Source organism: Trachemys scripta, chromosome 6 (assembly GCF_013100865.1).
Source record: "Trachemys scripta elegans isolate TJP31775 chromosome 6, CAS_Tse_1.0, whole genome shotgun sequence".
In the NCBI taxonomy this organism is placed as follows: domain Eukaryota; kingdom Metazoa; phylum Chordata; order Testudines; family Emydidae; genus Trachemys; species Trachemys scripta.
Genome location: NC_048303.1, coordinates 79,362,299 through 79,378,784, shown reverse-complemented (window position 1 = coordinate 79,378,784; position 16,486 = coordinate 79,362,299). Strand labels below are relative to the sequence as shown.

Below are 16,486 nucleotides of genomic sequence, written 5' to 3'. Positions count from 1 at the left end.
TCTTTCAACTTATCACAACAGATACAAACAATAGGGAGATGGTCTCTCACAGAGCCCAGGAGAAAAGTCTCAAAGGTCAGGGACATGACATTCACTGGAGAGTTCCCTTGCCTGTATGATTATCTACCACTAGAGAGGAGCTTATGCCCAAGTCTTTCAACCTTTATGGCAGAATGCAAGACTCATAATCGCACAAGCTTTTGCGCAACAGTAGTGACTGCACAATAAAAAAAAGTTAAGACCATGGTCCTCAGCCAGACATATGCCTTCTTTATTTTGTGCCTGATGCTAGGGTAGTGGAAGCCTTAAAAATGCAATTATAATAAAGGTGGAACTCCTATAATATAGAAAATATAGAGAGGATATTGAAAATATATTTTATATGCTACCACCAGTGTAACAATTGGGATCATACGATACGAAAAGATGCAACAGTCACTCTCTCTCTAGAAATAATTTTCTTTCTTCCTCCTCAGCAGATTTTTTTCAATGATCAGGTGCCAGTGTTTGACTTCCAGAGATGTGAGTTACACATCTTAGGATGCTATTTGGGGGAAAACTAGCTTTAAAGTCCAAATTTACAATTTTGTAAAAATAAGTTTTTTATAAAACTTAAGGCCAAGAGAAATGTTTCCACAACTTTAAGTGTTAGAGGGTAAAAACGGATTGTACACAAACATTCCCCTGAAATGTTTGAAACAGAAGCTCTAGGAAAATGAAAGTGTAACTAGCTAAAGCCAAGTGTGAAAATTTATTTCATACAGACAATAAAGACTATAAATACATAAACTGTTCAAAAAAAGAACTAGACAAGTTCATGGAGGATAGGTCCATCAATGGCTATTGGCCAGGATGGGCAGGGATGGTGCCCCTAGCCTGTTTGCCAGAAGCTGGGAATGGGCCACAGGGCATAGATCTCTTGATTACTTGTTCCGTTCATTCCCTCTGGGGCACCTGGTATAGGCCACTGTCGGAAGACAGGATACTGGGTAGATGGACCTTTGATCTGACCTTGTATGGCTGTTCTTATGTATTTTTAAAATTTGTATATGGTAAGGAGTTTTTAATAGAAGACGTAAAGGAATTTGTCAACTCCAACATACATTGTAAACAAGCAATGTCCTTTCAAAAAGATGCACCTTATATTGTGTTCTTAAGGAAGTGAAATTCAGGCTCAGCCTTATCTCACACAAAAATGAATCCTATAGTCATGAGCCCTCCACTAAAAATACTTTGTTCTGAGCATCAACATCTCAAATCTTGGCTCTGTCTCTAAAAACATCGACAGCACAGCAGCCACGGAAAAGAGCAGAGAGAGTCACTGATACAGGTAGGCCCTAATTCACTGAAACCTTTGCAAAGTATGATTCATTCATATCAGTTCACTGTGTTTAGGAGGTGAAACACTGCACACCCTGCTAGCAACAGCTTTCAAGTGCCTATAGGGTCACCATGACATAATACATGTTGACAGATACATGGACGACAGATACATGGACCAACTCAGTGACTCATATATCCAGACACACTTCTGATACATTAATCATATATAAACCTGATAAAAATAAATGATAGTTCTATATCAAAGTAAATTATAGCATCATGTGTATATAGGATTATAATCAGTAGTATAAACACATGATTTTGATGTATTGAAAATACATTTTCAAAGGTTAGCTAATGTATAGTAAAACTGTATGTGTTTCTGCCATATAGGCCTGTAACGTGAAAGGGGAGCAAAGCTTTGGGAAGTCTAATGCGGTGACGTCAGTGTTCAAAGCGTGAATGTCCACGTGTAAGTTGCTTGCATCACCACAGGTAGATGAGTGAGATACTTTCTCCTACTGCACACGTTTTTTTTTCAGCCAGCCATGGAACCATTTTTTGCTCCGTTCAGCTCTCCTATCCTCTCTGTGAATGAAGTAGATTTAACATGCTCAAATTACTACTTTAATACTTACATCTGTTTTCAGAACATCTTGTATGCAGCAACTTACACCACTGTTTAAGGGCTTGCCTATATGGGAAAGTCTTTCTGGTATACCTTTAGCTTTTACAGCATAAGCTGCCTTATGACCACATGCACAAAAATTCTTTTTTCTATTTCTCTGGTGTTTTATCCCACTTTAATCAGTATGCTTTGGAAGTGACATGACTCTTATTTTGGAATGAATTATACCACTATAAGGTTTGTGTGAATGCTTCCAGTTTCTGAATTCAGTATGCTGCTTCAGGCAGTCCTCCCACTGCTATTGTATGCTGCATTGCTTCACATCTGGATGAAGCTGTCTTGTTAACTGTCTGCCCTCCACTGCTCCAGGTCATCTTGACCAGATGTCATTTCCCTGTCTAAATCCTGGCAGCTCAAGGCAAGTTCACATATCCCAAGCACTATAAAATTTTGCCCAGGACATATATCACTTACCACTGATAATCTTTTGAAGATAATTTGCATGATGTTAATTTCAAATATTCCAAAAGGCTGTAGTAACAGTCCAACTGCTCAGGATCACATGTAACTGTGCTACTTTCAAGTTTGCTAACATAGCTGTATGCATTCATTCTTATGAAGCTGAAATTTCACAGCCATATTTTCATAACTGAGTGCCTAAAGTTAAGCTCCTAAACCTATATTTTGGGAAACTAAAAATAAATGGCTTTATTTTCAGAAGTGATGAGCACCACAAAGTCCACTGAAGTTTATGGAAGGTTAGAGGTGCTCGAGAGCATTGGAAACACAAAACAAAACAGAAAGTCCACTTTTTTCAATGTTGATAAATGCAAAGTAATGCACATTGGAAAACATAATCCCAACTATACATATAAAATGATGGTGTCTAAATGAGCTGTTATCACTCACTTGGATCTTGGAGTCATTGTGGATAGTTCTCTGAAAACATCCACTCAATGTTCAGCGGCAGTCAAAAAAGCGAATGGAACGTTGGGAATCATTAAGTACAGAATAGATAAGACAGAAAATATCATATCACCTTTATATAAATCCATGGTATGCCCACATCTTGAATACTGTGTGCAGATATGGTCGCCCCATCTCAAAAAAAGATATATTGGAATTGGAAAAGGTTCAGAAAAGGGCAACAAAAATGATTAGGGGTGTGGAACGGCTGCCATATGAGGAGAGATTAATAAGAATGGGACTTTTCAGCCTGGAAAAGAGATGACGAACGGGGGATACGATAGAGGTCTATAAAATCATGACTGGTATGGAGAAAGTAAATAAGGAAGTGTTATTCACTCCTACTCATAACACAAGAGCTAAGGGTCATCAAATGAAATTAATAGGCAGCAGGTTTGAAACAAACAAAAAGTAGTATTTTTTTCACACAATGCACAGTCAACCTGTGGAACTTCTTGCCAGAGGATGTTTTGAAGGCAAAAACTATAAAAGGATTCAAAAAAAGAACTAGAAAAATTCATGGAGGATAGATCGATCAATGCCTATTAGCCAGGATGGGCAGAGATGGTGTCCCTAGCCTCTGTTTGCCAGAAGCTAGGAATGAGTGACAGGGGATGGATCACTTGATGATTACCTGTTCTGTTCATTCTTTCTGGGGCACCTGGCATTGGTCAATGTCAGCAGACAGGATACTTTGGTCTGACCCAGTTTAGCCGTTCTTACGTTTTTAGGTGCCTAACATGAATTTAAGAACATAACTAAAAAAAAAAAAAAAAAACCAAATCTATACATAAACAGGCCATATAAACAAACAAATAATAGATGGTGTGTAAGAAGGGTGGAAAGTTCTTGTTTACAGAAGATAATGTCTAATTAGCTACAAAAAGAAGATTGTTGAGTTTGGGGGGGTTGTTTTTTGTTTTACTCATAAAATTATTTATAGTACTATGGAATGATAACGTGAAAAATATTAAAATGTGAAAACACACTTTCTTAGTATTTTATCAGTAATTCAAACTTTTAAAAACTATCATGGTGTTATTCAATAGCCAAAGGATATAAAGTATATGTCTTTTCAAAAATTCTGTTCTCAGAAGATCCAGTGCAACTCACAGAAGCCAATGAAAATTCACTAGTCTTAACATATGTTACCAGGTGGGTTCATGGTTCAGCATGAAGTGAGAAAGTATTAGGAAAGTGGTGTCTCTGAGCTAATTGCATTCAATCTTAAATATAGGACTCCTACTATTCCAAAGCTAGACCTGAAAAAGTATGTCCATTATATGTACAAAATGGAAATATGAATCTACTATAAACCAATACTAATCCTACCCATTGCACTGCAGAGTTTACCCTTGAGCTAAGAGTTCCATCATGCATCAGTACAGGAGTCACCAAGCCAGACTGTTCTTGGTAAGTTAAATGTCCATACAGATGTACACTGTTCTAGATTAGCTCACGTTTTTTATGGTCACCAGGACAACCATAGAACCATTCCAGGTGGTTTCTGGCTCAACTCAGCAACAGCCTGGATCTCACTTCTGAGCTAAAAAGAAGGGGAGAGAAGGGTCATTCTTTTGTGATGGATCAACCATTGTCTTCTCCAGTCTGAGGGTCAGGGCACATGTTTCTCACAAGGGAAGTGATGAATAATGAGTCTATTTAAATGGTCTGCACTCAAAGACTAAGACAGACAGTGTAATTTTAAGTCTGTTGAGGGAAAATATTGTCAAGCCAAGAGATCACTCAATAGGTCATCTGGTAGAACTCCATAATTTATCTTTATCCTTGATTAAAAATAGTCTGACCCCTAAACTCCCTATTCACCAGCACCATGAACTATGGTATACAACTCGCCTGAGACAGATGAAGCAAGAAAGAAAACAGCACAAGATACCCCCACTGTCACTCTACCCAATCCAACTGATTAACAAAAGCATCTTTTTGAAGCTTTATGCCAGGATTATAAAAGGAATGAAAACAGATTTTTTTTTACTTCTGCAACAGCCTATGGGAAGCTCTAAATGAGTTCAATGTAATGGGCAATGTCATTCATCCAGCTGTCTTCAAAACAGTTAGTGTGGAGTTTCTCTCACCATGAGGAAATTTCATGATATTTTACAGCGGCTCCTTAGAGCTCAATAACTGCAAGATACTAATACTTCTTCCCAGTGGATCTTAGAACATCTTGTATACTAGCTCTTGTGAGACGTTGAAAAACTTTATATACCCGATGCAATTTTCAATTTCATAATTCTTTACAGGCCACAAGCTGATCTGCTACATTGGTGAAAATCCACAACAATTCCATTAAATTTGCCTCATTTACTACATGACATGAAGAGCTGAAAAATATAAAAATGCTTTCTTAAGATTACATTCCCATGTAAACAGCTTCTATTTCCCACAAGGATATTATGTAATCACACATGAAAAAGCAGATAGACTAAGAGAATCTCTCTTTAAGATGTGGCTCAGGTTATGAAAAAAGTTTAGAAGCCCTAGGGTAGTGTGAGCAGTCCAGAATACAGTTGGAACAATTCCATCTGCCTCCTGAGTAAGCAAAGTCTCTTCTGTTGTATCAAAGTTGAAAAAAATAAAATAAAAGCAATGTTTGCTCTTGATGGTAGGAACCTTGTATTCTAAACACTGCCTCATCCAAGGATTCCCTATACAATTTACCTCTTGTGTATTTTATGTAGCTAGCAAATAATTTACGCAGTTACTGCAATGGCAGGCACTGATCTGACTAAAGACAGGGTTTCTATTGACTTGCTTCAGGGAACTAGCTGCTGGCCAACAGATAATTATGAAACTTACTATTAGTGATACCTTGTCAGGAGGTTGTCAAAGTAAACATGAGCAAGATATACACACTGTTATACATCATTTGGTAATGGGGGCTCATTTTAATGCAGCAAAATGTAAAGCCACACATACACCTAGGAACAAAGAACGCAGGTTACACTTATTAGTGGAGGTCAGAATCTTGGGGTATGTCTACACTATGGGATTAATCCGAATTTATAAAATTCAAATTTGGGAAACAGATTGTATAAAGTCGAATGTATGCGGCCACACTAAGCACATTAATTCGGCGGTGTGCGTCCATGTTCCGGGGCTAGTGTTGATTTCTTGAGCGTTGCACTGTGGGTAGCTATCCCATAGCTATCCCATAGTTCCCGCAGTCTCCCGCGCCCATTGGAATCCTGGGTTGAGATCCCAGTGCCTGATGGGACAAAAAACATTGTCGCAGGTGGTTCTGGGTACAGCATCACCCCTCCCTCCCTCCCTGCATGAAAGCAACGGATGGCGAACAACCATTTCGCACCTTTTTTCCTGGGTGAACACTGCAGACTCCATACCACAGCAAGCATGGAGCCCGCTCAGCTCAAGACAGCAGTCATGAACATTGTAAACACCTTGCGCGTTCTCGTGGAGTTTAAGCTCAGCCGGGACCAGAAAAACGAGGCGAGGAGGCAGTGGCGGCGGCAGCGCAGCAACAAGCGTAATGAGGACATGGACACGGACACAGAATTCTGTCAAACCGCGGGCCCCGGTGCTTTGGAGATCATGTTGTTAATGGGGCAGGTTCTATCCATGGAACGCCGATTCTGGGCAAGGGAAACGAGCACAGACTGGTGGGACCGCATAGTGTTGCAGGTGTGGGATGATTCCCAGTGGCTGCGGAACTTTCGTATGTGTAAGGGCACTTTCATGGAACTTTGTGACTTGCTGTCCCCTGCCCTGAAGCGCCAGAATACCAAGATGAGAGCAGCTCTCACAGTTGAGAAGCGAGTGGCGATAGCCCTGTGGAAGCTTGCAACGCCAGACAGCTACCAGTCAGTCGGGAATCAATTTGGAGTGGGCAAATCTACTGTGGGGGCTGCTGTGATGCAAGTAGCCAAAGCAATCACTCAGGTGCTGCTACGAAAGGTAGCGACTCTGGGAAATGTGCAGGCCATAGTGGATGGCTTTGCTGCAATGGGATTCCCTAACTGTGGTGGGGCGATAGATGGAACCCATATCCCTATCTTGGCACCGGAGCACCAGGGTACCCAGTACATAAACCGCAAGGGGTACTTTTCAATGGTGCTGCAAGCACTTGTGGATCACAAGGGACGTTTCACCAACATCCCTGGGCTGGCCGGGAAAGATTCATGACGCTCGCGTCTTCAGGAACACTAATCTGTTTAAAGGGCTGCAGCAAGGGACTTACTTTCCGGACCAGAAAATAACCGTTGGGGATGTTGAAATGCCAATAGTTATTCTTGGGGACCCAGCCTACCCCTTAATGCCATGGCTCATGAAGCCATACACAGGCAGCCTGGACAGGAGTCAGGAGCTGTTCAACTACAGGCTGAGCAAGTGCAGAATGTGCATTTGGCCATTTAAAAGGTCGCTGACTCACTCAGACCTCAGCCAAACCAATCTCCCCATTGTTATTTCTGCTTGCTGTGTGCTCCACAATCTCTGTGAAAATAAGGGCAAGACCTTTATGGCGGGGTGGGAGGCTGAGGCAAATCGCCTGGCTGCTGATTACGCACAGCCAGACACCAGGGCGATTAGAAGAGCACACCAGGAAGCGCTGCGCATCAGAGAAGCTTTGAAAACCAGTTTCATGACTGGCCAGGCTACAGTGTGAAATATCTGTTTGTTTCTCTTTCATGAAAACCCACCCCCTTTATTGACTCATTCTCTGTAAGGAACCTACCCCTCCCCCTTCCCCCAGCTTGCTTTCAAACCAAATAAAGTCACTATCGTTTAAAAATCATTTACTCTTTATTAATACATTATAAAAAGAGGGAGGGAACCCGGGTGGGGTTTGGGAGGAGGATCGGCGGGAGGGAAAAGGCCACTAAAAAAAGGTTAAAAAAATGACAGCCTTTTGCTTGGGCTGTCCACTGGGGTGGAATGGGAAGGTGTACGGAGCCTCCCCCCCCATGTTCTTACACGTCTGGGTGAGGAGGCTATGGAACATGGTGAGGGAGGAGGGGGGTTATACAGGGGCTGTAGCAGCACTCTGTTATCCTGCTGCCGTTCCTGAAGCTCCACCAGACGCCGGAGCATGTCTGTTTGCTCACGCAGCAGCCCCAGCGTTGCATCCTGCCTCCTCTGATCTTCCTGCCGCCACCTCTCATCTCGAGCATCTCTCCTCTCCTCACACTGGTCCCTCCTGTCCTCACGTTCACTGTCTTCTTTCCTATACTTTGAAACCGTGTCCTTCCACTCATTCCGATGAGCTCTGTCACTGCGGGTGGATTCCATGATTTCTGCGAGCATCTCGTCTCGCGTCTTCTTTTTCCGACGCCTGTGATAGCCTTCGGGACGGAGGAGGGAGGCTTGAAGAATTTGCAGCTGCTGGAGGGAGGGAAAAAAGGGAGAGAATTTTTTAAAAAGATACATTTTGCAGAACAATGCTTATACTCTTTCACGGTGACCAACACTATTCACATTACATAGCACATGAGATTTCTGTGCAAGGTCGTATTTTGCCGTGTGGCTGGTATCAGGGAAGATCCCTGCTAGCCAAACGCGAAAAGCTCAGCGCCAATTCCCCCCCCGCGCTTGGCTAACTGCAGGGAAGGATTTCTTTTCAGCCACAGGCAAAACAGCCCAGTAGGAACTGCCACCTCTGTCCCCTTAATTAAATTTCCGTATTTCAAACAGGTTATCATGAGCGATAGCACTCTCCTGAGGATTACACAGCAAGATAAAGAACAGATGTTGCTTGAATGCCAGCAAACACCGGGACCATACGCTGCCAGGCTTTGTCATGCAATGATACCAGATTACTTGCTGCAAGCATGGGGTGGTCAAGTGTCCTACCATGGAGAACGGAATAAGGCTGCACTGCCCAGAAACCTTGTGGCAAGGCTTTTGGAGTATCTCCAGGACAGCTTCATGGAGATGTCTCTGGAGGATTTCCGCTCCATCCCCAGACACGTTAACAGACTTTTCCAGTAGCTGTACTGGCTGCAAATGCATCCCAAGTCCTCAGGGCAAAGTAATCATTAAAAAACGCTTGCTTTTAAAACTAGTTTTATATTTTAAAAAGTAAACTCACCTGAGGTCCCTTCCATGGGGTCATGGTCTTGGATACTGGCTTGGGAGGGTACTTCAGTCAGGCTGAGAAAAAGATCCTGGCTGTTGGGGAGAACGGAGTGTTGGGTGCTCTCTGCAAGCTCATCCTCCTCCTCCTCCTCTTCCCCATCTGCAGAATCCTCAGGTGTAGCTGATGAGATGATCCCCCCCCTCGGAATCCATGGTCAGAGGTGGGGTAGTGGTGGCGGCCCCCCCTAGAACTGCATGCAGCTCGACGTAGAAGCGGCATGTCCGCGGCTCTGACCTGGAGCGACCGTTTGCCTCCTTTGTTTTTTGATAGGCTTGTCTGAGCTCCTTGACTTTCACGCGGCACTGATCTGAGTCCCTATTGTGGCCTCTCTCCATCATGCCCCTGGAGATTTTTTCAAAAGTTTTTTCATTTCGTCTTTTTGAACGAAGTTCTGCTAGCACTGAATCCTCTCCCCATATAGCGATCAGATCCAGTACCTCCCGTACGGTCCATGCTGGTGCTCTTTTTCGATTATCGGACTGCATGGTTACCTGTGCTGATGAGCTCTCTGTGGTCACCTGTGCTCTCCACGCTGGGCAAACAGGAAATGAAATTCAAATGTTCGCGGGGCTTTTCCTGTCTACCTGGCCAGTGCATCCGAGTTCAAATTTCTGTCCAGAGTGGTCACAATGGTGCACTGTGGGATAGCTCCCGGAGGCCAATACCATCGAATTGCGGCCACACTAACCCTAATTTGAAATGATAAAATCGATTTTGCCGCTACTACGCTCGTCGGGGTGGAGTACAGAAATCGATTTAAAGAGCCCTTTATTTCGAATTAAATGGCTTCGTTGTGTGGACGGGTGCAGGGTTAATTCGATTTAACTCTGCTAAATCCGAATTAAAGTCGTAGTGTAGACCAGGCCTTGCAGTGCAGCAACACTGTAAAGGATTTATAGGTTATGGTAAAAAATGAACTGAACATCAGCTCCTAATGCAATGATGTAGCTAGAGTAACTAATGTGATCCTGGCATCAACAGAATATCATCGAGTAAAAAGATGGCATTACATCTGTATATGACATTAGTGAGACCATTACTGGAATACTGCATCCAGTCCTGGACCTCCCACTTCAAAAAGGATGTTGGCAAATTGGAAAAGGTTCAAAAAAACATACACCAAAATGATCTGAGAACTGGAAAACATGCCTTATAGCAAGAGATTTAAGAAGCTTCATCTATTTAGTTTATACAAGAGAAGGATAAGAGGTGACTTTAATCATGGTCTACAAGTATCTTCATTGGGAAAAGATTTCTAATAGATGACTCTTTAATCTAGCAGAAAAAGACATAACTATGATCTAACATCTGTAACATGAAGCTAAAATTCAGACTAGAAATTAAATTAGCCATAGAAATAACTTACGCAGGGACCTAACAATTATCCATCCTCTGAAGTCTTTAAATCAAGACTGGATTTGTTCTAAATGTCTTCTGTAGCTCAAACAGAACTTTGATCTTGAATTTGATGCAAAACTATTGGATGAGTTTCTATGGCTTGTGTCACGCAGGAGTCAGATTACAGGATCATAATGGTTCCTTCTGGTCTTAAATATTTATGAATCTTTTTATTCCATCTTCATCCTACAATGCTACCTTGCTGCACTACAAAATGCTACAATAAGCCTCCTTAAACAGAAGGTTTTTCCCCACACACACACTTAGGGACAAAGTTTTTAACAAACACAACAAAAATCCTCAAAATCTATGCACAAAAATGTGTACACATGCAATCACCGCAACAATTATCAATCTACATAATTAGGCTTGGGAGAATTCAATTTTTTATATCATTTTGACAAAACAGCAATGTTTATTTTTAAGCTTTTTTTAATCAATTTAAGTTCACTATTGTGCAAAATTATGGGATTTATTTATTTTGATTTAAATTTTCAGTTGGGGTAATTGGGGGGGGGGGTCAGACTTATGTAATGACAGTAGATATTGAGATTCACAAAGATAGAGCTTTATAATGGTCAAAACACAAATTGTCAACATCACGTCATATATACAAAGTAAATATCCTTAAATCAAATTCTAATACGCTCTCATGCAGCACTTTTCTCTTACTTTGCCTTTCTGTAAATTTCAATTATCATCAATGGAAATACTTTACATCCATTTGTGTGGGTACAATGAAACTGACATTTACCAATAAAAATCTAATCCTTCCAACCCTATATATAAATAGTATTAAGGTTACAAATTCAAGCACTCAAATTTGGAAATAGCAGAATTAAGGTTGCTTGGACAACCTTAATTTTCCCTCCTTGTGCATATGCATTATGATCCAGTATTTAATTACACAGTCATGTACTTTTTCTACAGAATCCCTGCCTCTTTCAATGTCCAGTAGGAACCTGCTCTGAATATGAATCAGAGTTGTGTAGTGAAGAAAGCTGTTGTTTGTAGGACCCTTGTTTTACTTGTTGCAGAAGTTGAAAGGTGTATAGTGAATGTGGCAGGTGATTGCAGGAAGAGAAAGGAGGGTCTCGTTATTAAAGTAGTTGAATGCTGCCCTCAAGAACTGGATTCTATCCCTGAATCTGCCATAGAGTTCTTATAATGCTAAGCAAGTCACTCAAGCCAAACTATTGAGAGATGGCCTTTAATTGTGCATTCCCCATTTTCTGGGTCCCTGATTTGAGAGACTGGAATCGGATTTATAGTAGTGCTGAGCCCTCACAGCAGCAACTCAAATCAATGGGAGCTGTGCTTTGTACACAATGTGCTAAATCCTCTGAAAAACAAGCTCTTGGGCATCTCAAACTGGGCACTCAAAATTAGTGGATTTTTTTTTTTAAAAAAACCTTAATCTCTCAGTGCTCAGTTCCCTGTCAGTAAAATGGAGATAATGCCGTTACTGCCCCACCTCTCAGAGGTAGCGTGAAAGTAAAATTAATGCTTGTGAAACATTTAGATACTATAATGAGGAGTGCCACAGAGAAAAACAGAAGGAAATTGATAATTCTGTCTTCAGAGCAGGGTTTGAACAGTGTGCACTACATAACATATGGGCTATGCTTTGAAAAATGAGAAGAAAACAAAATATTAATAGCTGTTCATTAAGTGAGTACCATCCATTGTGTGCCGTGACTATGATAATATGTATGCATAAAAGGGCCCAATTAAAGTTGCACAGGCAACTTCCTGGTATTTCCTAACGTTCCAATGCTTGACTATTCAACCTTAATATTGATATTTTAATTTAGTTTGTGTGTAATTTTCCAGGTTTTAAAAAAAAGAGCAAACTGAAAAACAGGAATTCCACCTTGTGGTAGGTAGACACCCATGTGGGTTATCAGCAGGCCTGGACCCTCTAGATCCACTCCAGAGACCTCTGCCATCTGAGCTAACAGAGTAAGTGATAGCAGCAGTAAATATACATCCTCTATGTGGACCAGCACAAGAGGGGGATTGGACATTTTGCCAGTGGGTTTCACAGATCTTTGCTGAAAGTAGAGGAATGGCAAGGAATCTTGGGTCCCATTCCAGGCTCTGGAGAGAAGTGTGCTCTAGTGAGCACAAACTCTTCTGCCCAATTCCACACATGACCACTTCTGCCCAGTCCCCTCCAACCTGCCCCATCCCAGTCCTATCTCTCTCTCCCCTCCTCCCCAGTCCCAGTTTCCACACAGGCTTTTCATCCCATCTCCTTGCCCAGAAGTCCTACCTTCATCTCTCTGCATCCCAGTCCCACACTCAACCCACTAGCGCCTTGTCCTATTTCTTTGCCCAGGCAGTCCCTCCCCACCAACATTCAGTTGCCACTCCTTCCCATATTCCCCAGTCCCACCGGCTCCTAATCTATTGCCTCTTTTCAACCCTGGCTCCCAGTCTCCTTGCTCAGCCAGTCCCAGTCTTGCCACCACCACCCTGCCTCCAGTTTCCCTCCCCCCCCCAGGTCTGGCTCTTGTCCCCTCTACATGTGAATCAAGTAGCTTCCTCTTCCACATTGTCTGGGCCCAAAGGGAGGGGTGGGATGTCACTGAAAGCACAGGAGAGACACCTGCTGTCAATTCAGGTGCCTGGATCCAGACTTGACACAGCTCAGAGTTAGTATGGGGGGAGGAATAGCTCAGTGGTTTGAAAATTGGCCTGCTAAACCCAGGGTTGTGAGTTCAGTCCTTGAGGAAGCCACTTGGGGATCTGGGGCAAAATCAGTACTTGGTCCTGCTAGTGAAGGCAGGGGGCTGAACTCTATGACTTTCAAGGTCCCTTCCAGTTCTAGGAGATGAGATATCTCCATTAATTTCTAACTGTAGGGCAAGTTCTGCTCAGTCTGGGCTGAAGCATGCCCAACATGGATGGAACTTCAGGGAATTTAACCGAGAAGGTCTAGCAAGTCTGAGCACCTGCAAACTGACATTTTCCAAAGACCAAAATAACTTGGCCATATCTGAGCCAATTTGCACGGGAGATGTGCCAAAAATCCACTCCCCAGCAAGGTTTCAAGTCCCTACTCCAAGGCATGGGGGGAGAGCAGGCTTTTTCAGTAAAAAGGTCACCAGAATTTTTTTTTTAAACGGGTAAAACACATTTTTCCTCTACCCTTGTTCTCAGAAACAGCTGAACTGTTTTCACTGAAATTTTTTTTAAAAAGCAGATACCCAGTTACAATTTGGCAAAGTTATAAGCACCTGAAAATAGGGTCTTAGAATGGGAAGTGTTGCAATTTTAATAGGTTGTGCTGTCAGCCCCACCTATAATAAAAATGACATCTCAGATAATCTCTATCCCAGGAGTCTCAAACACACGGCACGCAGAGCTATTTCCTGCGGCCCGCCATAGCTCCCCTCACCCCCCGCGCAAGCCATTTCCCTGCTTCCCCGCTCCCCCGCCTACCTCCCAGCGCTTCTCACCACCAAACAGCCGTTTGGCACCGCTTAGGACTTTCCAGGAGGGGGGACGCGGCGCACTCAGGGGAGGAGGTGGAGAAGAGGCGGGGCCAGGGCGGGGATTTGGGGAAGGGGTTGGAATGGGGGCGGGGAAAGGGTGGGAAGAGGCAGGACAGGGGCGGGGCCTCATGGAAGGGGTGGAGTGGGGGACTTTTGTATCTTTGTATGAAAAGGTGTCAGTGATGTGGCCCTCGGGCCAATGTACTAGTCCTCATGTGGCCCTCGTGGTGATTTGAGTTTGAGATCCCCGCTCTATCCTAAGCTACGGAATAGAAACAAGGGAGCTAAAATGAATCATGAATAAGTGTAAACCCCAGGTCATAACAAACCTAAAGACAAACAAAATTACTGGTTTATATATCAACGCCCCCATTACATCACTCAAGTTTGGAAACGATGGTTATTATTGGATCTTTAGCAACTTCTGTAAGTCCAGATAGCAACAATGGCCCAGGCAGCCTATTTTCCCAGCTTCACCTATCTCATATCACAAGATCTTTTCTCTGAGAAGTAAACCTTGATACAGTTCTTTGTACCTTTCTCACCTGCATACTGGATTATATGCAATGCCATTTACTTGACATTACCCTTAAAGCTACTCAATTTTTAGCTACTGCAGGATGTGCCTGCTGCCTTAGTAATGCATCTCATATGGATATACATTAATTTGAGGAACATAAGCTGTATTTGCTTTCCAACTAGTTTCAAGGGTGATTTGAGGTTTATCACTTCTAACTCCTTTTGGTTTGGGGGCTCTATTTCAAAGAGAGTGAGCGAGAATGAGATGATACCTCCTTAAACATATTCTTACCCAGCAGTCAAAGTCAAGGGGGACAAATCAGCTGACATCATCATTATTTGCATGGCTAGGGAAAAGACATCTCTTAAATATTAGAATCTAAGCTCCCGCCCTAGCCTAAATTTGTTATTTGAGGATACCAATAACTTACTCGTGGTTTTCCTGAAAATTTGAGTTTCCATAATTTTAATTTTGGGTGTTTTTGTGGGGGGTGAAAGAGAAGCAAGGAAGAGTAGCCATATTTCTAGATTATTGACATATCAGCATAGACTTAGGACTGTTCTATGTAGTTTTAAAAATTGAGTTGAGACATTCCTATTGGTGCATTATATACACCAACATAAAATAAACAGTAGCAATTTAGGTATAGGTTAACAGGATTTTATTAATATAATACACAGATTTCAGGACTCATGTTTAAGCATTCTTTTAAAAGTAGATTTCATTTTTGTTTTGCAGGTAAAATGCCCACAATCTATACACACACAGCCCCTCCTCCAGAAATATAAGCAGTGCTTCTTTTTAGATATTTTATAGCACCTGAGAGTGTGCTACACATTTTATAGAAAAACATGATCCCTGCCCTGAAGAGCTTACAATCTAATTTTACACCTCACGCAGTTAGTGGGAGGTAACAGTATAAGGAGATGGAAGTGAGTGATGATGATACTTGCCACTCCAGACTTGTATTACACTCCCAAGGTTATAACTTTTCTAACACTGCCACCACCCAAATGCAAAAAAAAAACCCCACCTTTTAATCCAGGAAGGTGCACTTGGGAATTCCTCCCTGTGGGGTACCCTCAAGCCCTTTCACCCTTGATACTGGAGACAGTTTCTCGCTGGGTTGTGGACTTGGGTTTGGTCCCACTGGAAGCGATGCAGGTGATGGGGTTGTTTCCGTTGACTGTGAACCGCTCTCCACTGGTGCGCTAGGTGGTATTTCAGGCTCCGGTTGAGCCTCTTGCACCAGTTTAGCTGCTGCTGCAGGTGCAGGCTCTGTGGCGCCCTTTGGTGCTGGCTCCCCTGACTCTGGTGGGGTTGTAAGACGGGCTTTGGTACTGACTGCTCCGCCAGTTCTGATCCTTGGGCTGGTTCTGGCTGGGTCTCAGGAACTGGATCTCCAACTGCTGCCATAGACTCTGGTCTGGAGTCTCGTTCCACCACCTCTGGCTGGGTTCCTGTAGGAGGCTCAGGAACTGAGTTAGGTGTGGAGGCCTGTTTAGCCTGGCAGCAGGTGAACATCCCCACCCTTTTTGTTAGCCTCACATGGTTGGCTAAGTCTTCTCCCAGTAGCATGGGAGTGGGATAATTGTCATAGACTGCAAAAGTCCATATTCCTGACCAGCCCTCGTACTGAACAGGCAACCTGGCTGTAGGCAAATTAAAAAAGTTGGCCTTAAAGGGTTGCACCGTCACTTGGGCCTCTGGGTCGATGAATTTGGGGTCCACCAGGAATTGGTGGATAGCTGACACCTGTGCTCCAGTGTCTCTCCATGCAGTAATCTTCCTCCCGCCCACACTCAGAGTTTCCCTTCGCTCTAGGGGTATTTGCGAGACATCTGGGCCTGAAGGCTCTTGGTGGGACTCTGGGGTGATGAGTTGTAGTCGGCTGGTGCTCTTGGGGCACTTGGCCTTCACATGCCCCAGCTCATTACACTTAAAGCATCGCCCAGCTGACTGTGGGCTGGGACGAGGTGGGTGGTTGGATGATAGGGCATCTGGGATCTCCCTGGCTGTGTGGAGGGCTCCCCCTT

General features: G+C 43.1%; 1 protein-coding gene across 5 annotated transcripts in view; it reads right to left on the bottom strand.

Moving 5' to 3' along the window:
- Positions 1 to 16,486, bottom strand: part of AUH (AU RNA binding methylglutaconyl-CoA hydratase) — a 197,767-nt gene that overhangs the window by 170,783 nt on the left and 10,498 nt on the right. The window contains exon 1 of one of the 5 annotated variants that reach the window (XM_034774862.1): positions 4,378 to 4,458. The exons of the other annotated variants lie outside the window; for them this stretch is intronic. The gene's annotated coding sequence lies outside the window, so the exon portion shown is untranslated. Of the gene's footprint in view, positions 1 to 4,377; positions 4,459 to 16,486 lie in introns of those variants that run through there. 5 annotated transcript variants of the gene reach the window in all.